Below are 23,760 nucleotides of genomic sequence, written 5' to 3' on the forward strand. Positions count from 1 at the left end.
TATCTGAGGATACTTTAGAAATGATGGCATATGGTGAGACACAAGCACATAAACTTAATGTGTGCAGAAAGAAGACTGGTAGTCTGAGTCTATAGCAGGCAAATAGAAGCAAACTGCACATGCTTGTGTGGATTAACAACTTTTTTTTTTTAAATCCACGATAGCTGACAGAGGAGAAGAAATTCATTTGGTCGCAGTTACATTTACACGGACATTTACAAAACTGACTTTTTTAGGAACAGCTTTACATCGTGAGGAAAGGTCACCCGAAAGTTCAAAACACTTGTTAAGCTTTATCATGAACCGTTCATACTTTTGTTGTTTGTAGGATTTGCACAAAAACACACAAGTTGACTTCATTTTAAATACCCAGGAAAACAATCCTGATTTTACGAGGTTAATATCGATGCTTCTGTTAGAGATGAAGAATGCGAGCAGTGTAGCTAAGGCTGCGGTGAATGGAGACTTGTCGAATTGTGTTCACTGGGGTTCTTGCTTTACAATGCCATTTATTCTCACTGTGAGATTCCTGTTGGTAATGCAGTGCTCTGTTATACTGCGTTTCTCAATAATATTGATAGTTTCTATAGCCGTGGCGTCCTAATGGTATTAAAAGTTGACTGACTCAGGTAGGACGACACCAATGAATGCACTGCCCGGTACTGACTTCAACAAACAATATCATTCTCATATGTAGACAGAAAACATGGTGTATGTGGTAAAAGAAATGCACTGCATAAGCACGGCACAGAAACCTAGATAAATGACAATGCTTTGAATTGATAAAAACTACTTGGACACCTGGATTTATAATATCCATAAACAGTGGAAACTCGGGATACTGACATCCAAGAATACGTATAATTCCGAATATGAATCGTCATTCGACAAAATCTCCGTATCGGTTTCCGCATAAAGATTCAGGATACGAATCATTCGAAACTCGCAGCAGATATTTGGAGGGGGCATTGGTTCTTCTGTCACGCAACCAGAAAGTTTAGTTAGCGTCTTGATTTCATTGTGATAGCACCGTCTTAGCGATGTTTATCGCTGTGTCTTTGTTTCGTTAATACTACAGTACGGTAGTCATTACTGAATAGTATCGTATATACTATCGTAGTGGAGAGTCTGCTTCCAAACAATAATTCTCCTCCTCCTCCTCCTCCTTCTCCTCCTCCAAACATAGCATTCACTATCCGCGTTTGGAATGCATTATCCCACTTTCCATTATTCCTTTTGGGAAAATTCGTATCGGTATACGTAACCCGAGGTACCACTGTAATGTAAATTATACAGTTTTTTTCCAGCTGATACTACAGAATTTATAATATCCAACGTGACTTAATTAAAATTGTACACAGTGACGCAGTCATGGGTGAAAGATCTTGCACAAGGGTCCAGGGATGGCAGTGTGGTACTGCTGTAAATTGAAGTCACAACCTCAAGATCATTAAAGCGAAAGCCCGATGCATTGCGCAAACACTTCCGCCAAGGCGCTAATAAACACTTTGCTTTTACAAGCCAGACTTTGTTGTTATACATCGTTCATATTTTACCTCCACAGAATTTTATTAATTGCTTATACTATTCAGCCAAAAAGCTAGTAGTGTATCATTTTGTACTGAAAATAGCTAAATAGAAAAATGTCTATTGTTAGTTTTCTTGGTGCCTTTGTATATACATTAAGTGGTGTCCTACCTGAGACAATCCACCTCTTAATACCATCATTATAATGCCACAGCTATAGAATACATCAATATTATATAGAAGAGGAGTATAACAGAACGCTGCATCACAGACAGAAATCTCATATCGATATTATCCTCATTAAATCTTTATTTAAAAGCATTTTTTTTCTGGGAAATTGAATCTAAGGCAAATTAGGTGTTTTTGTGCAAATTCTACAGGAAAGAAAAATCTAAATTATAAATGAGTCTCAAAATGTTTTGAACTGTTTCGGCCGACCTTTGCTTACGATGCCCAGCTGTTTTTTGAAAAGTCAGTTTTTTGTAAATGTCCTTGTAAGTGTATCTGCAACCAAATCAGTTGCTCCTCTGTCAGCCATCATGGAATAAAACAAATTATATTAAATCCACACAAATTGGTTGAAAGTGACAGCTTTGAGCAAAATGGATTTGCCAGATAACCCTGGAAAGACATGAGGTAGCTTGGCTAGAAACTTAGACGTTAGAGAAACACTATAAAATGAAGAGAATAGACTATTGGAAAGAATTTAATACATATTCATGGATCAAAATATATGAAAATGTAGGTCAGTGATTTTGATAGAAAAAAAGGTCCTGACGGCCCACCAATGATCAATATGCAGTACTCGGGAAAATTTGATTTCCTTTTGCTTTGTGTTTTAGCGTTGGCACCAGAATACCTAATCCCTCTTGCGTGACACCTGGACAATCCCCGGTCCTGAATATAGAATCACAGCATGAAGCCTCTCTGTCTTCGCTGCAGCTAAAATTACAGGCGCATACGAAACACCTGCCGTGTCATCCAGTGATTAACACATCATCTAATCACACACCTGCCACCGCAGTGTCGGATCAAGGAACCGTCACGACAGAGCTGGAGAGAAACTCTCAAGCATGCATATTCTCACACAGGGTCTCTTGGTGTGTGTGTACCGTCATGCACATTGTTTCCAACTGTTTATTAGAGAACCCAGTTTGTTCTTGACAGTCAAGCTAGGCATCAGAAGCAAACATAAAATGAGAAATCCTCGCAGGATTGCAAGTGACCCGATGAAGATCTGGCTTTATTTTTCTTGGAATTAATTGGAGGTTGTAAAATTATATTCAGGCACCGTGTACTCAAACAGAGCCAAGGATGAATGTATAGTGCAACAAATGCAAGAAGGAGAAAAAAACATTTTCTTTTTGGATTAATATGGCAGGTTGAATATAAGTTTTAGGAAAGTCCTAGACAATTTATTTTGTTATTAAAAGTCATTCAAAGGAGCTTTGTAAGCATTAACACACTGTAAATATTTTTTGGTGCAATTTTACACTGAAATAGGATGCAGCTAGGATGCAGACATTACTATATTTTGAGATCAGGGAGGTTGTAGCTCAGTGGTTAAGGCATTAGACTCTGGATCGGAAGGTTACAAGCTCAGTGCCAGCTCTACCATGCTGGGCCCTTGAGCATGGCCCTTAACTGTCAACTGTAAGTTGTAAGTTACTCTTGATAAGGACGTCTGCCAAATGTACATTGTAGTACACTGTTATGATCAAATACAGTATCCTATAATTGAGGGGAGTGGTAGCTCAGTTAGACATCTGAACAGACGTTTGTGAGTTCACATCCCGCTGCCACTGTTGGGACCTCGAGCAAGGCTCTTAACCCTCAATTGTTTAGTTATATGAATTAGATACTTGTAAGTCACTCTGGACAACAAGTTTTACCAAATGTAAATGTATCCCACTGTGTTGGACTTCCAATTAGAAGTCATAAGCACAAATCTCAGGACCACCAAGCTGCCCCTGTTGGAACCTTAACACCGACCGAGTTGTAAATGTAAGTAGTGCATAGTCAAGGACGACTGATTTACCACCTGTAGATCATTACTCTTTCACTCTTTCATTACGAGTCAAATTGTAACTCAGTGGGGGAAGGGATGGCTGGTGAGGGGATGGTGTTGTTGTTTAGAATCTTCACCCAATTAACACAATAACATCCTAGTGACCAGTTTGCCAAGAGGGTTGCACATGTGATTCACTTTTAAAGAACGAAATTGACTGAGAGCTGATATGGTCCTGTAATGAAACATTCCATGGCACGAACAAGCCAGGTGAAGCATGAACGAGGGAAAAAATGACCATCTGTGCCTGAAAAATCCGATGACCTTTTGGAATCAGTGGAAATCAGGACCTATTGAGAGGCTCTGCGTGATGCCCACAGCGGTACAGAATGCCCATGTGATTAGGTCATTTGATTACACATTATTTGTTAATAAAGTCCACTGGTCTATCAGTGAGAGGAATAATAAGCGGATGGGGGTTTATGTGAGTAATCAAGAAAGTAAAAAAGAAATAAGGCCTATTCTTTTATACCTTCAGATCTCCAGTTTGAATGTTATGATACCTTTATCTGGCCACGTATGAAATCTGAGTAAAATTATAAGAATCTATTATGAGAGCAGGACAAAATAAAAGGTAAAGTGGTAGTTCAGTGGTTAAGGCTCTGGGTTACTGATCTAGCCAGGCATAACTGTATGGCCTCCTGGCCAATATTTAGTTCCCCTTCTGCTGCCAAAACAGTCCTGACCCATTGAGCATTAACAGCATTAACTTCTTTAGCAATTTGAGCTACAGTTGCTTGTCTGTTGTATCGGACAACAGGAACCAGCCTTCTCTCCCCATGTGCATCATTGAGCATTGGCCACCCACGACACTGTCACCGATTCACCACTGTTCCTTTCTAGGGGACCACACAAGAGCTGCAATTTTGGAGATTCTCTGAACTAGTTGTCTAGCCTTGTCAAACATGCTCAAATCCTTACGTTTGCCCATTTTTCCTGCTTCCAACGCATCAACTTTAAGGACCAAATGATAACTTGCTGCCTAATACATCCTACTCACTAACAGGTGCCATGATGAAGCAATAATCAGTTTATTTACTTCATCTTTTATAATGCTATAATGTCATTATGTTATAATGTCATGTTATGCCTAGTCGGTGTATATACAGTATGTCTGCAATGTTTAATTGTGTGCAATTTTGTGTGTGTGTGTGTGTGTGTGTGTGTGTGTGTGTGCGTGCGTGCGTGTGTGTGTGTGTGTCTATAATCAAGTATCTGGTTGACCAGACTCTCAGGCTCCTGGTGTGGTCAGGGTGTAGGGTTTCTCTTCTTTAGCAGTAATGGGAAACGAAATCTAATTCTCCATCCCCATCTGTCTCAGTTCGGGAATGGCTGAGATTGCCATTCCAGAAAGATTTTCCCTGCATGTAGGAGCGAGCGGCATCCATCTGCCTCGATTTGTCATTCCATCCTTCTCCTTCTTCAGTGCTTTTTGCTCATTTTTATACTTTCTCACATTGCACCAAGCTCCTGATCTTCCATTACACGTCCAAAGATCGTTCTTCTACAACCATACCTGGCTCGACTATTGGATCTTAATGAAGCTGATGACATAAAGAGAAAATTAACAATGTTTTTTATTAAGTCTGTAACCTGATTTTCTGACATTGCAACATAAATATCACTTACTATGCAAAGTATTTCTTTCTAACAAGCTAGGGTCAGAACACAAGATGAGCCATGTTAAGCACCCCTGAAGCAAAGAAAGTTAAAGTCTTGCTAAAGAGTCAAACAGTATCAGCTCAACAATACTGGGACTTTGAACCCCCCGACCTTACAATCAGTAACCCCAAGCCTTATTCATGGAATTATTAATGCAGCTGTTCAGTATTTGTATTTTTTTAAACCTTAATCTGTTAGCCTTCACCGCAGATTTTGGGACTCACAGCTGAAAATGCCTTACCCAACTTTAAATGTTAACAGTTCCTGAGAAAACAGTGGGCTACACAATATAAATATCTTAGAAAAACTACACTTTGAGCTTTACAGTCTATTATTCAAAGTTGCTATTGCTTAAAGAGATAATATGTTATAGATAATGAAATACCTTGAATATAAATATCCTGCATTGAACGTTTTTTTTTCTTCATATATAAATGCATGAAATCAGTCCTAAAACAATCCATGAGGTAGGCAAAGTACAATGTAAAAGCCACATGTCTCATGAGTTTATAATTTAAATTGAATAAAGATATCATGAAAATTGAGATTCCTACAAACATTTATCTGAGACTATGTCTGATCATTTTTTTCCAAACCAATACAAGAACACCATTGTTCCTAATGCCAGATTTCTTTTGTTCCCAAATGCCAGATTTCTTTTGTTCCCAAAGAACAATCCCAGATCACTACTCTTCCCAATCAGCAATCCCAGATCTCAAATGTTCCCCCAAAAAAATCCCAGATCCCCGCTTTTCCTAAACACTGATTCCAGATCACCAGTGTCCCCAAAGATCGATCCTATATTACCATTGTTTCTAAAAAGTTATTCCAAATCATAGCTGTTCCCAAAGACCAATCTGAGACCAGTATTGTTTCTAAAGATGATTCACTGATCAGCATTTTTACCAAAAATAAATCCCTGATCACCAATTTTCCTAAAAAACCTAAGATTTCCTAAAAATCTTAGATTACCATGGTTACTAAAACACAATCCCAGATCTTTATTGTTCCCATAGACCAATCCCTGATCTACTACTTTCTGAAGACTTTTTAAGATTAGAATTGTTCCTAAAGATGATTCTCTGACAACCATTCTTCTAAAACATCTATCCCAGATCACTAATGATCCCAAAGACCAATCCCAGATCATCATTTTTTCCAAAGACCAAGCCAATATCTCTATTTTCCACTGGGAACAAACCGATATTACCAGTGTTCCTAAAGATTATTCTCAGATCACCAGTGTTCTCAAAGACCAATACCGGATTACCATTGTTCCTAAAAATCAATCCCAGTTCAGTATTATTTTTATTAACAATTCCCTGACCACCATTGTTTCAAAGCATTAATCCCAGGTCATCCGTGTCCCCAAAGACCAATCTAAGGTAAAGATAATTCCTTGATCACCAATGTTCCCGAATGCCAATCCCAGATAAGCATTGTTCCCAAAGATCAATCCAAGATTTCCATTGTTCCCAAAGACTAATACCAGATCTATTTTGTTCCCAAAGAACAATCCCAGATTAGTATTCTTCCCAAATATGATTCTTTGGTCACCATTGTTCCCAAAGACCAATCCCAATTCATAGTTGTTCCCAAAAATTGATGCCAGATTACCAGTGTTCCTAAAGAGTAAACTAAGATTACCACTGTTTGTAAAGACAAATTCCAGATCAGTATTGTTCCTAAGGACAAATCCCTGATCTCTGCTGTTCCCAAAGACCAATCCCAGTTCATCATTGTTTCCAAAAAAAAAAAACTATTAGCAACTGATGAATAAACCAATATGGTTAAAAGCCATGACACAATCTTGTAAATTCTTTCTATTTACTTTAGTTTAGGTTTGTACCTTCATCAAAAACATGTTCAGAGATTGTTTTTTTGGCGGTGAACATTTTGTCCCAAGGAGTTTGCACACACATACACAAATTAATGTGCCCTGTTTTAACAGAGAGTTTTTATTTGGCTCAGTGGAACAAATCAGAAAGGCAGAGAGAGATACTTTTAATTCGGCTTGTTGTGGGCCAACAAATAAATCACCGTGTTGGCTGCAACATGAGCTGAGTAATTTGACTTCTGCTCTCAGTACCTCCTTCACCCACAGCCACAGAGAAACAGGGATGAGTGTAGTTCATTCTTTACACAGTGAATGATTGAATGCTGTGCTGGTAATTGAGAGGGTTGGATGAAAGACCTGCGCACTGATTACTCAGGGCTAACAACATTGCCCTTATGAAAATATACATGACTACGTCCATTGCTTGCGGATCCCCCGCATTTAAACACAGGAGTTCACCCACAAATGACATTTGAGTTGAAGATCCAGGTCTAAATATGTGGTAATTTAATAACTGAAGCAGTTGTTCAGCTGATGAGACTCATGGAAAAGTTATATAACAAGGTTATGCAGTAGGTTGAACTGAGATTAATGTGAGAAAATTCAAATGTTTTGTTTTTTGCTATGTTTAGTTACTAAAATTACATTGTTTTGTGAGAGCCCAAGCAGAAATTCCAAATAGATTAAAGGTCGATAATAGATTATTGATTTCTTTTGGCATTTTTTATTTAATAGGCAGTAGCATCTGCGAACAAATCGGACACACTACAGAAGACAGCTAATTAGCGAGTACGTTCTTAGCTTACATGAGAGAACATAAGTCTCCCATGCCAGCAGGTGGCAGTAGTCTGTATTCGTCATCCAAACAGGGAAATTGGAAGAGCTAGAACTGTGACTATATAAAGCAAGCAGCGTTTACAACTGCCCCGATCAGTTCTAACGGATTCATGTAGCTTTTTTTTTTTTAATCATGTTTGCTAAGTTGCAAAGACAAGTACCGGGAATGATGTGTCTGTGTGCTCTCTTTCTTTACTCCATCATTGTTTGCTTTCTTCAGTTTAGTTTATTTTCATTTGCCAAACTGAATAGATAATCAGCGTTCTCTTTCTCGCTGATGAGCTCCGCTGGTGATGTCTGACCAACAGCTTGGTTAAGTTCCCAAAGTCCAGTCCCTTATCACCACTGTTGCCAAAGTCAAATTTCTCACCACTATTGTTTTCAAAAAAGCAATCTGTGTGCACCACGGTTCTCAAAGACCAATCCCTGATCACCACTATTCCCAAAGACTAATCCCTGATCACCACCATTCCAAAAGTCCAATACCTGATCACCACTTTTCTCAAAGACCAATCCCTGATTACCATTGTTCCCAAAGACTAATGCCAGATCACCACTGGACCAATCCCTAATCACCATTATTTCCAAAATACCAATACTATTCTATTTTATTCTTATTTATTATATTATATTCTCCACAAAATCTTGCCTCATCATGTAACACATTTCCAAATGCAAATCAAAAAGTGTCCTAGTGAGTATTTATGAGACTCTTCCCTCTAAAATTATGTGAGTTCATAAGTTGTTGAGTAGCTTTTACAAACTCCATCCCCACTGATTTAGTTTAGTTCCAGTTAGTCTATCTTATCTTAAATCAAGTCTCACTGCCCCCAAAAGGTCCACCTTATAAGTACATGTTGACAGGAGTGGTATGTGAGGTATAGGATCTGTAGCACAGATGGTATTATTTAATAAATAAAGAATTGGGGCAGCCATCACAGAGACCGTTATATCTCTTGGCACTCAAGTTCACTCCACAGTTCAATACCTGCCTGACCCTGAGGTCTTTTTGGGCTGTGTCCAGAACCTGGATGGAAGACTAAAAAAACCTATATAGTTATTCTACACAGAGACAGGGAGTCCAGGGACAAAGAAAATATGGCTTAAAAGCAAAATCAATAGTGTGTAGAAGCAGGATAGATAGAAGACATGCAGCGAAATTATGCTGAGAGATTGCTTCTAAAACACAGTGCATTCAAATACTTCTAGATTAATGCTGACCCTGACTTCAGTATATAAAAGCCATTTCAGACTGTGTTTTTTTTTTTCCCCAATAAACTTCGGCGCTCTCTAGTCATATACTCGAGCCCTTCGGGTTCATTTGCAAGTGCTCCAGCCACCTCGGAAGATGGATAGCATTGCTTAGCGCATATTTGTTGGCTGTTTGTCTTGGTTACGCACGCCCCTCGGTTAGCTTGCCACTAATGACCTTGAGATGGGGGCCTGCGCAGCGATGCATCAGTGTAATAGGGCCTCCCTCTGCCGCTGGCTAGCTGGCTAGCGCAGCGGGAATTTATTACACACGGCTAACTTGTGTTAAGCCATGTGGCCATGATTCATTTACCTGCCAGACTGACCTTATCCTCAGGTATGCCTCCTGCCTGTCTGCACACCTGCCGCCATTTTAAAGCAAACACCACTCCAATTGCATTTTTTCCTTGCACACAACCTTGAGCAGATCCTTGCCATCTTGTCAGAGTAGCACCTATTCACTCTATTGTCTAATGTAATGGAGAATGTTTATTTGGTTTGTTGTGAGAAAGAGTTAGTCAAGCAATAATGCAGTTGAAGCAATTTTAATAATTGTTTCTGAAAAAAAGGATGTTTCCAAAGGATGTTAGCAAAAAAGAATTACTAGCAAAAAACAAGACAACAGGGACCAAAGTGAAGTTAGCGATTGGGAGGCTGGCTTTTTATCTTAGTTTGACCTTCATCTGTTTACTTGAATGAATTCCAAGTCGTCCTTTTTATTGGGTCTAGACCTGATTCTGTGGACATGTGTAGTTCACTGGGCACAAGCAAATGAAGTAACAACAACGGCCTGACAAGACTGAGAGGCCTTCAAGTGTATTCATGGGTTACACTACCTACACTACATGGGTTAAGCTACATACACACTTATTCTGATAGATTTGCATGTTTATACTCCATGTTTGCGCTTTCAAACGTTTTCCAAAATTAGCTTGTCCATGATGAAACATCTGTAAACGTTTACATCCCTTTATTGTGCATGTTTCAAATATGTCCAGATTAAGCTTGATGGAACCTGAAGCTGTACTTAAGGCTGGAATGCTGACAGTGCCGGCATTTCATTCAGTGCTTCCCTTCAGGGACATGGAGGTGTTATAATGTAGAAACAGCAAACAAGCATAAACATACATACTTGTCTAGTATTGGAAAAGTTTCTTGTGTCTCTTTTTTTTTTATAAAAAAAACATTATAGGTGCAGTAATGTCAAGCAAAAGCAGAGTTTTAAATGAACAGACTTGAACTTGTTGTTGCTGCGGGTAACCTGAGACTATAAAATAGTATTAAGTTGAATGTGGAGGACTACAAATGTTTCATTGTTTTGAAAAAGTAATTTTTTTTGCTGAACAAAAAAAAAAAACAATCCCTGATCATCATAAAATAAATATTTTATAACCAATTGCCAAAGATCAATCCCTGAACGCCATTGTTTCTTAAAGACCAATCCCTTATCCTGAGCGTCAATGTTTCTCAAAGACCAATCCCTTAACACTATTGTTCTCAAAGACCAATCCATTATCATAATTGTTCCCAACGACAATTCCTGGTGATCAGTTGTTCCCAAACACCAATCTCTAATGATCAGTTGTTCCCAAAGATCAATCCCTGAACACTGTTATTCTCAGTGACCAATTCTTTCTCACTTTTGTTTCCAAAGAACAATCTATGATCACCATTGCTCCCAAAAATCAATCTCTGTTCAATCAGTTCTACCAAATAAATTCTATTCTATTCTATTCTATTCTATTCTATTCTATTCTATTCTATTCTACAAACCTTTCCAGAAAATCTCACCTAATTATGTAACACAGTTTCATATGCAAATCAAGATGTCTCCTAGGGACTTCATAAGTATTCATAAGACACTTTCCTCTGAAATGAGGTGGCAACACTGTTGGAGATTTAGGAGCTCCATTAAGCCTGTGATGCTTACACTGTTAAGTTGCTTTTACAAAACCCCACCCACCCACCCCACCTGGATCTAGTTCAGACATATTAGTCTATCACATGTTAATCCTGGAGTTAAATCAAGTCCCATTGCTTCAAAAGGTCCACCTTATAAGTATATGTCAAGGAGACTGGTATATGGGGTATAGGATCTGTAGCACAAATTGTATTGGTCGTTCACGATAAAACACCTAAAAACACAGAGACACATCCCTATACTGTGCTACATCAAATCTTATATTATCAATGCGGGATTGTCAAGCAAAAATCTTCAAACGAATAGACAAAGACTTGATCTTGTTGCTGCAGGTATCTGTTGACTATTAAATTGCTTACATCACTGTTTTAAAAAGCAATTGTTTTGCAGGCCATTAAGATTAACAATGTAAAGATGGTCAGATCTCTTCGTGAGGTTAGACCACGAGAACTGCTATGAAACAAAACACTACACCTTCTAATCTAAGTCCCCACTTTCCCTCCTGGGGATATGGCTGAGTCATGGAAAGTTGACTTAGAAGTTCCTGGAATTTAAGGTACTGTACTTGATATTTATGCTCAACAAGTGGGTTATGAGATGGAAAAAAAAAGAAAAATTATGGAGTGAGTTAGATGAAGTTTCAGAAGGTGTTCATAGGAATGAAAGATTGGTGATTGTGGCATGGGTGATGAGGAAGTGATGGGTAGGTACAGCTTTAAGGAAAGGAATGTGAAAGGGCAGATGATGGAAGATTTTGCTAAAAGGATGGAAATGGCACATAAGAGTGGAGGAAGGTGCACAAAGGTGGACTATGTTCTATGTATGAGATGCAACCTGAAGGAGATTAGAGACTGTAAGGTATAAGCAGGGGACAGTGTAGCTAGACAGCATCGGATAGTGGTCTGTAGGATGGTTTTGGAGGGGAAGAAGAAGAGGAGGAGAGTAAAGACTGAAACAATAAGATGGTGGAAACTGAAAGAGGAAGACTGTAGTGTGAGATTCAGGGAAGAGGTCAGACAGGGGCTCGGTGGTGGTGAAGAGGTGCTGGATGATTGGGCAACTACTGCAGAAGTGACTCACTACTCTTGAGTCTGGTTCCTCTCAAGGTTTCTTCCTTATGCCATCTCGGGGAGTTTTTCCTTGCATCAGTCACCACCGGCTTGCACATCAGGGACAAACTTACTTATAAAGAATGTATTCACTTTTAATCACCACATTATCTGTGTAAAGCTGCTTTGAGACAATGTTCATTGTTAAAAGCGCTATACAAATAAAAACGAATTGAATTGAAATTAATTGAATTGAAGTGATGAGAGACACCAAAAAGGTATTTGGTTTGACTTCTGGAAATAGAAAAAGATGTGGTGGTGGAATAGGGAAGTGCAGGACAGCATAAGGAGAAAGAGGTTGGCAAAACTGACATTTTAGAGACAAGGTGAGGGAGGCAAGATCAAGATGGTTTGGACATGTGCAGAGGAGGGACATGGGGTATATCAGTAGGAGAATGCTGAGGATGGAGCCACCTTATGGTGATCCTGTTGTGCAACTTTCTTATTTCTTATTTGTTTCAGATTTGACATTTGTTTATTGATTATTGCCTGACAAATAAATGTAAAATTCTTGATTAAATGTGACATTGCCCCAAAACATTTATATCTACAGTAGTTGATTATGTTGTCTGGTGTTACTGCAAATCTTTGACCAGGTTGGTACAAACTGAAGGCTCATGAATGAAGCATAGACCACAATGTCTGGGACCTTCTGATTTCTGGCTATCACTGACTTAACAAGTTATGACAAAGGGACTATATAAATTGTTCTTTATTCATGGGCAAGGATTGAGCAGCCTAATTACGAAATATTAGTTTATGCTTATATCCTCTGCCTAAGATTCAGACTGTCGAGTTTGCCTCTGTAAGCAGGTATCGTTAGCCAAGCAAAAGGCTCTAAGCCAGTGGTCCCCAACCCCTGGGCTACAGATCGGCACCAGTCCATGGGTCAATTGGTCCCGGGCCGCACAGAAAGAATACATAACTTACATTATTTCCGTTATTTATTTATTATCTGATTCTGAACAATGTTTTATTTTGGAAAATTACCGGATTCTTTCCGCCACATCTGTCTATGACTCACTCTTGAACCCTGCCTTTTGTCTTGTTCCCTAACACTTGACAAAACTTGATGCTTTCAACCAGCCTTGAAGATAAAAAGAGAAAGGAAAACAAAATGAGACTGGGGAAAGCATCGTTTGTTTCTTGCCACCTGTTTTTCACTAGAGAGCAGTCGCTCTTGTTTCGTCTCGGTGCAAAAAATAACCCCGACATCATTGTGCTGAAAACGACCGAGGCCCCCTCCTCTGCTTTTCTTCAAGGTAAAGATGTCACCCAGAAATATGCCATTGGCAGCTGAGTGTATTCACACAGCTGAGCAGGGCTAAGCTCTAAAAACAATTAAATATATACAGTTTATATTCCCCAAACTGTTAAGACAAAGTTTGAGGCACACAATTGTTGTGCATAAAATTTTTCCTTCACATGAACTAGGAGACCTAAACCTGTTTCAGCATGACAATGCCCCTGTGCACAAAGCCAGCTCCATGAAGATACGCTTTACATGGGTTGGAGTAGAGTAGCCTCCTATAAACACAGACCTGAACCCAAAGCTTGCAAAACCTTTTAACCTTCAATTGCTCAGTTATCTGAATGAGATACTTGAAAGTTGCTCTGGATGAAGGTGTCTTGCCAAATGCTCCAAATTCCACAAATGCAAATGTAAATGTTTCCTACTGTCTTAGACTTCCACTCAGAACGCAAAAGTACAAATTTTAGGACCACCAAGCTGCCCCTGTTGGACCTTTAACACTGACTGCATTTTAAATGTAAGTAGTCATCACTCTTTTATTACAAGTCAAATCGTACCTCAGTGGCTACCTCATCTCACCTGTGGGATTTAGGATTGAAAGGTCATGAGTTCAAATCCTAGCAGCATAAGACTGTCTTCATGCAAGGCCTCAACTGTCTGCTTTGTTGTATGAAAATGGGAGTGTACAGTAAGCTAATCTGGATAAGTGTGTTTCAATATTCTGTGTATATTGTGCTTTTTTGTATACTGTAAAAAAACATTTCCCAATAGTCTATTCTCTGCATTTCATTTCTGTGTCACAGAGTACCAATAAACTGTCTTTAATGAGAATAATAAAAAGACAAAGGAAATACTGGACTACTGGACAGGCACAAGCATCTTCGAGGAAGTTCAGGTGCCAGCACGGACACAGCGGAGACACAACTAGGTAGGACACCTTGAAAGATGGGAAAGTACGGATAAAAGATGAAGCAAGCCTCCTAGTGGCTGCCTCTTTAGGGAGCGGTCTCCGCTTTCTGGCCGACGTGCTGGGATGGAGCGATGCCCTTTGCATTAGTCTGAGATGGCGCAATGCCCTCTGCATAGATTTGGGACGGAGTGACACCCTCTGCGGAGATCAGTGACAGAGTAACAATCAGTGGCTAAGCAACTTCTTCTGCATGGACCAGCAGCAGAGTGAAGATCAGTGTCAGAGTGATGCCCTCTGTGGAGGTCTGAGGCGGAGCGCCGGCCTCTGCGGAGGTCTGAGGCTGGAGCGCCGCCCTCTGCAGATTGTCTCTGTTGTGTCCATGACTTGCTTTTTTGAGGCAGTAGCAAAAACGAGAAGAGGGTCGCCAACCCGGAAGAGTGCGTCAGTCTAAGTGCAAGTGTAAGTTTTGGTTGAAGTTACAGCTAAAATCTGATTTTAGCTGTCACATCAGGTGTTGCCAGGGTTAAAGGTTTATCCATTTGTCGTAAGTCCTTCACGGTCAGCACTTGCGGGCTCTTCATGTTGCTTGAAGCTGCTTTAAACAATCAGATTGCGATTTGGCCACTCTTAAAAGTCTAGAAGCTCCCCATTAATGCCTAATATTTCACATCTTTTGATTGGATGGTCAGAAAGTTGCATTAGTCAGAGCTCACAATCTGGATCTGCAGAAAACTGCACAAACTCAAAAATATTAATGTAATTTTATTAGCTGTTTTTTTTCATTGCACAATGACTGACAGAGAAGAAGTTAGTTTCATTGTGAGGACATTTACACGACTGTCTGTAATGCAGCCCTCTGTCATACTGAGTTTCTGTATAATATTGATGGGTTCTTTAGTCATGGCATTATAATGATAGTATTTAGAGGTAAATTAATTCAGGTAGGACACCACTAAAGTCCTAGATGTGATCTGCATGACCTGCAACTGGTAATAAATTAATTCTGATGTATTTGTGATACTTAGGGAAATCCTGGAAAGTCTCTAAGCCTAAACTTGGCAAAACAACCTTTGTTCCTAAATGGACCTTGAACGAGGAAGTTATCAGGTTCTAAGAATTTATTCAGAAAATCGATAAATAACACACTAATTTCGCACCACAAAATGTTTAAACCTTGAAAAAAAACGATAACGAATCTTTTAAACGATCCCTCTCTAAAAACCATTGTTTTTTTCCTAAAGCAAACCGTGACGAAAACTGGTCTTGACTTTCGGAGGTCTATGTATTAGCCAATAGATTCCCGAGGGTGGAAAAGTGAAACGGGTAACAAGATTGTGTGTTGTATGTGTACGTACACATACAAATTGATCTATTACTTTAGTCATTGTCTCTGAACTCAAGGGACGTCCATCTGGGTTAGCCTCCTCCTGCCACAGATCGATACTTTCCCCCGAAGAGTGAAGTCTATGCACGCACACACACCAGACCAAGCCAGGTATTCCTTCTATTACAAAATTAAAGTAGCTCTGTTTGAGTTGAATTAATATTAGGGAATTCCATCATCTTAACACACTCAGTTACCATTACACACTAAAAAACACTCCAAAGAAGATAAAGGTAAAGGATTACAAATACACTGATTCCATTATCTCCAATCCATCCATGGTTCCAGAGTTACAATCACATTACAATCACCATTCCTATAACTAGGGTTTTTCTATGGTAATGTAATGTAAGTAGAAATGATGAGGATGTCAATTGGGAGGGAAAAATTGGGAATATTGTATTATGAGTGTTAAATGTGTTTAAGAGTTAAGAGTTATTTGCTGATGTGAATAATGTTAATTTTAGGATAGAATGTGATATGTTTACTTATAAAAAATTACCTACATCATTATTTGACTGATAATTGATCACAAATTAGAGGGTCGACAAAGACACTCCAAAGCCTGATGAAACATCTTCCACTAGTACCACCATCACAGCAATATCATAACAACCATCATTACAACCACCACAATCTCAACAGCCACCATTATCACAACCAGCTCAACAACCACCACTGGTCTGAATTCAAATCAATTCCTCACTCAATTTATCCAAAGCTGTTCTCAAAGTCAGAGATCTTCCATTTCAACCCATGTAAAGCATATCTTTATAGAACTGGTATTGTGCAAAGGGTCATGCTATTATGCTGGAACAGATGTTTCCTGGTTCAATCGATAAAACATCGAAATCTACTGCATCCAAAGACCTCCAGTAGAATTGTGTGCCTCCAGCTTTGTGGGAAAAGTTCGAAGAAGAACCAGGTGTCTCAATGCATTTGTCTATAAAGTGTATCCCACTTTGAATCACAAGCTTTAGGTCAGAAGTACAAAGTATTTTAAAGAAGATGGACGTAATAAAGTTTGCTCCTATATTTTTGTTCTTATCGGACAATTCATTACTGTGTCATGAGTAAAAATTTGTACCACATTTGTGTCATTTTTGAAAATAAATAAAACCATCCCTATCGATCAAAAGAAGTGAGCAAAGGTTGTATGCTGGTCAGAAAGTTTTGCTTATAATAAAGTAAGAAGTGGGAGGATTTGAGAATGATTCAAAAAGCTTTCAGGGAGACAAATCTGCCAAGAAAAGCTCAAAGGGGTTTTCCAAGCACACTTCTGGAAACAGATTATTGGACACTGAGTTCTGGAAGAACTCAGCAGGAATAAAAAAACGTCATTCTGGCCAGCTGTCCAAACCACTGAGGTAAAAAAAAAACCAGACAACGGTAAATGATGATACAGCATTATATCACACTGCTGTCATGTGACCTCTGCACCTGATTCACGTTCATTGAGAATTATGTGTTTATTGGGGGGGTGGTTGTTGTGATGTGGTTATTATGGTGGTGTTTGTGATTGTGGTCATTTTCATTTCTTTTTTGCATTTTAGCCCTTATTAATATTAAGATGACGAAAGAAGAACAGACGGCTGAGGAAACAACCATTTCCTGCTGTTATAATGAAATTAATATTCAACGTCATTGAATGTATCTTCTGGGTGGTAACCCACAGCACAACACTCTGCCCACTTATTACTTCCTGAGGAGGCTGAGGAAAAGTCCAGCTCCATCTTTACTACTATCCATCTTTACTACATTCTACAGAAAGACTATCTAAAAGTTCTACAGCAAATGGAAACCATGCAGGGGATAGTGAAAATGGCTGAGAAGATCAATTGGGTAACTCTTCCCTTCATCATAGGATATAGCACAACACACAGCATCTGCAAAACCACCAACACAGTAAAGGACCACACATACACCCCTCACACACATTCTTCACCCCCTGCCATCTATAGGTTTGTTTGTTCTGGTTAGTTTTGTGTTATTTAAATTTATGCGCTTTTTATGTAGCACCTTGGTCCTGGAGGAACATAATTTCATTTTACTGGGTGCTTTAAAATATCTGGATGAATTGACAATAAAAGCTACTACAATTTAGCCTTATTTAAAAAAAAATAATTTACTATTAAACTACATGGTAAATTTTTAATACACAAAAAATACACCTTTTTCACTCTTTTTTTTTTTTTTTTTTGCTCCTGAAGCTTGCAAAGATGAGGACAGGGCTCCTTTTGCAGCCATAAATATTTTAGTGTTTAATTAGAACACAGAGCCATGCCCACAGCATCAAGGCAATTAAGTCATGCAGGCACAAAAGTTTAATGTAAATTGGCTTTATCGGGAAAGCAAGACAGGCATGCCCTTTGCTGTGCATTGTCTTTGTAAATAAAAGCAGAAAAACAAAAAAAAATTTAACAAAATGTTATCACAATTTTCATACAAATAGAATAGAACGCTTAAATGAGCTTTGTTGTTTCGCAGTTCCCTTCTAAAGATCCATGAATTTTACTTGGCAACTCAAGAACTATAGCATGAGGATGGATTTGAACTGGAATTAATAAAAACACTCTACTACTATGGTGCAGGAGTGCAGTTTGAATGAAAAGTTATGCATTTAAGCACCTTTTACTGGACAGCACCTCAACAATGATGGAACTATAATGAATGGATGTTCGCTGTTCAGGATGTTCCATTTTGAATCCTCGGTTCCTATCAAGGTTTCTTCCTCATGCCATCTCACAGAGTTTTTTCCCCATGCTACATTCACCACTGGCACTCTCATCAGGGATGGACTTAGAAGGAACAAACTAATAGTTACTAACTTATACATTCTATCTTTATAGCCTCTTTATCTCTGTAAAGATCCTCTGGTAGAATGTCCATGGTAAAAAGTGCCCTACAAAACTGAATTAAACTGAACTGGATTCTTCATATAATGAGGTGAAATTATGACGTGTTTTTGTAAAAATAAATAAATTAATTAAAAATAAATTGAAAAGAATAAAGTAATAAGTCTGAAATTTTGGCCTTATTCTTGTAAGTTTTACTTTTTTTTTCAAAAGACTCTTTTTTTAAAAGACTCTGAATATCACACAGATATCCAGTAACCATCGATATCCTTAAAGTCGACCACTGATTGCACTTTAGGCTGCACAAAAGAAGCAGTTTTCTCAATGTCTTTGTTATTTGTTTCTGAACAAAATTAAGTTTCATACATAACCGCTGCAGTGTCTGTTTACTACTTATAACTCCTTATGGCTAAATCCTAGCCTAATGTAGGATTTAACTAAATCCTCCACATCCATTTAATGCAAAACAGCTAAACTGTGATTTATCGCTTTAATTTTGCATTGCTAAGGCTTTATTCTCAAAATATTTCGACTTTATTCTCGATTTTCGACTTTTTTCTCCCCAAATATTACATCATTCTGCTACGACTTCATTCTCGTAATCTTGGATTTATTTTTTTTCCCCTGTCCCCTTTAGAAATAGTAAACAGGAAGAAAGACATTAATTATATTTATATGTAGTAATATTTATATAAAAAGAATGAAATACAATAAAGATTTAATATTAAAGCTAACTTAATTTAACACAGGGAGGAGTTTTATTAAAAGCAAACTGGAAAACATCTGAGACCCAAGAATAATCGTAGTCAATAAACAGGCTCGGTCGAGGTACAGGCGAATGCAAATAATCAAAAAACAGGTCCCAAAAGTAATCAAAACTGGGGGAAATGGCATAAGTCAGAAGGTAGTTTTCTATATACACAGTGAGTAGTGATTACTTGCAGGTGTATGTGATTAGTGAACAGATATGGGCATTTAGTAATTGGGTGAACGTGACACAAGCTGTTTCCGAAATCACTCCCTTGTTCACTTATTTAATAATGCCTATATACAGTAATGATATGGCAGTTGAGTTCAGTATAGAGAGGCCCTCAGTGGTGTCCTGCCTTTTGATTGGTTTGATTTAAAATTTCCTAAGAATCTCTATATTTTTAATATTTAAGCAATAACTCTCTAAAGTTTTTTCTATCTATCTATCTATCTATCTATCTATCTATCTATCTATCTATCTATCTATCTATCTATCTATCTATCTATCTATCTATCTATCTATCTATCTATCTATCTATCTATCTATCTATCTATCTATCTGCCTGCCTGCCTGCCTGCCTGCCTGCCTGCCTGCCTGCCTGCCTGCCTGCCTGCCTGCCTGCCTGTCTATAAAAAAAAATATATATATATATTCATTCATTTTCTCCCGCTTATCCGTAATTCGGGTCGCTAGGGCAGCAGTCAAAGCAGGCCCCCGCCTTCGACTGCTGCCCAATTCTCACAGCACCGTTCCTTACGGTCCCTCCTGCAGGTGGTGAGCCCACGGAAAGGCGGCCCCACGTCACTCCGACATCACGGACCTTGATATTTCCGGGGACCCCCGGAGCATAGAGGGTTAAGGGCCTTGCTCAAGGGCCCAAGAGTGGCAGCTTGGCGATACCGGGGCTTGAACCCCAGACCTTCCAAAAAAAAAAAAAAAAAAAAATATATATATATATATATATATATATATATATATATATATATATATATATATATATATATATATATTTTTTTTTTTTTTTTTTTTTTTTTGCTCCTTATGCTCCTATATATATATATATATATATATATATATATATATATATATATATATATATATATATATATATATATTTATTTATTTATTTATTTATTTATTTATTTATTTATTTATTTCGTAAAGCTGCTTTAAGACAATGTCTATTGTTAAAAGCGCTATACAAATAAAAAACGATTAACATTTTATCTTTTAGATTATTTTCAATTTGATTCAATTTTATTTGTATGTTTTTTTTTTTTACAATGGACATTGTCTTAAAGCAGCTTTGCACAGATAAACAGTACTAAGGTTTGAAGTACCTAGAATATGACATTTTTCAGTTGTTTCACATTTTTTTGTTATGTATATAATTCCATATATAATTCCACATGTGTTAATTCATAGTTTTGATGCCTTCAGTGTGAATCTACAATTCTCATCGTCATGAAAATAAAGAAAACTCTTTGAATAAGAATATATATATATATATATATATATATATATATATATATATATATATATATATATATATATATATATATATATATATATATATATATATATATATATATATATATATATTCACAGAAATACATTTGTGAAATAGATTTGTGGCTGGAACCACAAAGTTGTTAGATCCGATTAAACAGGAAAATTCCTTTCGCCTCCCATTTTGCGTCCCGCTCTCTTCCAAATGGAACTTTTGGCTGAACTTTGCGTTCGACTCCTTTCCGCTGCGAGTGAGCAAATTTGGAGGAAAACAAAGAGCGCTGCCAGCCATTGCGCTTGCTAAACGATGCACTTGCATTATTTAGCGAGGTGCCTCTGTCACCACGCTGGAAGAATGAGGAGAATTAACTCCACTCGATGGCCTGCTAATTGGGGAATGAGAAATCTTATTAGATGCACTGTGTGGATCAATGAAGAGGCTAGACAGGACTTCTTTGAAAGGTTAAGGTGCTTTTTTAAACATCTGAAAGCATTTTTTTTTCATCTTTTCATCTTTTATTATGCTTGGATGTTTGGAGCTTGTCTCTGTGGATTAAAAAAAATGATTTAGAAGCTTGTTTAGTTAAAGCTGTCTGGTTTGATCGTAGTCTGCATAATAGATCTAAACCTGGAGATCATAAAGAGTCCTACAGGACTTTGTTTGGAAGGCTAGACGTGTCCTCCAACCAGTGATAGTAAAACATTTTCCATGCCCGAGCTGATCTATGAGGAAAACATAATGAATGTCTAATATGAATGAATATTCCAGCGTTAGAATGTATTTATTGATGAAGACTTCCATGTATTTCCATATATTTATTGAACTTGCTGTAGATAAAGGTGTCTGCCAAAATGCCATCGATGGAATATAATGTATAACAACCATCACCAATTCTTTTGACTCCACATATAAAACATTTGAGAATGATTTTCTTTATATAAATAATGAAGCAAACAACGTAGGGAAAGTTGTAACTAGTAATGGGAAGATCAGATTATATTAGTGACTTGGCTTTGGGCTTTGTATCTCGTTCATCAAAATGAACGAATCTTTTTCTTTATTTCGTTCCAGCATGTCTACATACTTGAATTTTGACAATAGTTCCAATAATGCAGTTAGAGACAAATAATGCTAAACAGAATGAGTAGCTCATCTCTCATATTTTCTTTAATTACTGGTGGTCTAGTAGTTAGGATGCAGCGCTCTCACCGATGCGACCCGGGTTCAATCCCTGGTCAGGGAACCAGCCACTCTCAGTGCCGGTCCCAAGCCTGGATACTGTAAATGGGGAGGGTTGCGTTAGGAAGGGCATCCAGCATAAAAACGTGTCAAATCAAACATGCAGAGGATCCGCTGTGGCGACACCTAATCGAAGAAGCCGAAAGAAAGTTTTTTAACTGTAAAACTAGTGTCAAGATTCAGACCAAATAAACCCTCATTTATTTCATTGTGTAGAATTGATGGGAGTCACTTAATTGTCCCGTGTGTAATGCACTGCATAGCATATATGGGAATCATGTGACCATGTGACAACAAACAACTTGGACTAGAGGACTCATGTTAATTTTGTTTTCTGTACATAACCTACAGAGATTTTGTGATGATTTGCTCATGGGTGTCCTGTAGTAAATGAACAAATCACTCTTTAAGACTACTCATTCTTCTGAGTCGCATTACAGACTTGTTCAAAATGATTGAATCGTTAATGAAAGACCCGTCACTACTTCTAACCTGACTTGCCCTTTCATGCATGCCCTTTACAACCCCCAGAGACCAGTCAAGCCCATGTTTTATCTTTTTTCTTTTCCCACTACACTTCTATGTTATGAGAAAGAAACCTAGAGAGCAACCAGACTCAAAAAGGGAAACCATCCTCATCTGGGTGATATCACGAGTGTGATTATAAATCTTAAAACAATACAAAACACCAGAGAGTGAGAACTATCATGAGTACCGGAGTGTGTGAGATTATGAGTTATGTCCTTTCTACCGTCTTTTACCTTCAATTGTGGAACCAGGAGCTACTGAGCATCTCATAAATAGCTCAACATTCAAGATCATCATTGATCCAACACCAGCTCTTCCATGCCAGAGCCTTTAAACATTCAAAGAGTCCCAATGTCCAAACTCTACATGAAGTGGGATCCAAATGGCGCTGATACGTCTCTAGATGGTTTGGATGTTTGCGGGGTCGGCAATCTCAGGATGCCTCGGGATGGGTAGAGAAAGAGAAGCAGTGGAGAGAAATTAGCGTAGCTGTTTTTCATAATATTAGCAAGCACAAGTTAATAATGTGGGTTTGATCAGATGTTCTGGAGCACAAGATTATGATATTTGATGTGTGCTATGTTTTGGACTCACTAAAAAGATATGTCTTTAACCGGTGCTTAAACTTGGAAAGTGTGTCTGAGCCCGAAAACTGTCAGGAAGGCTGTTCCAAAATTTACGAGCTAAATGTGAGAGTTCTTTACCGCCTTTAGTGGACTTTGCTATTTTAGGAATTACTACAAGTCCAGAGTCCAGAGAATCAGCCAAACTGCCACACCCTTCAGCCAGGCCCTTAACTTTCAACTGCTTAGCAGTAATAGGAAGATTATTGTGTCACTCTAAATAATGGCATATGCCAAATGTAAATGTAAATATCTGCTTGTACTATCTGTTCTTACAGGTTTTCTGCTTGATAAGATTCATGAAATCAAAGGTATTTGAGTCTGATGTTCCAAGAATTGGTCTTGACCTTGGACCTCCTGGATTAGGGGGTTTGCAGTAAGTGCATGTTTTGTTTCACCCAAGCCAAAGATATGCATTGTAGACTGATTAGCATTTAAGATGTGGTACAATAGCTCAGTGGTTAAGGATCTGATCTGGAGGTCGGGGGGTTCAAGC

The sequence above is a fragment of the Silurus aristotelis genome, assembly GCF_946808225.1.
Source record: "Silurus aristotelis genome assembly, chromosome: 6".
Classification (NCBI taxonomy): Eukaryota; Metazoa; Chordata; class Actinopteri; order Siluriformes; family Siluridae; genus Silurus; species Silurus aristotelis.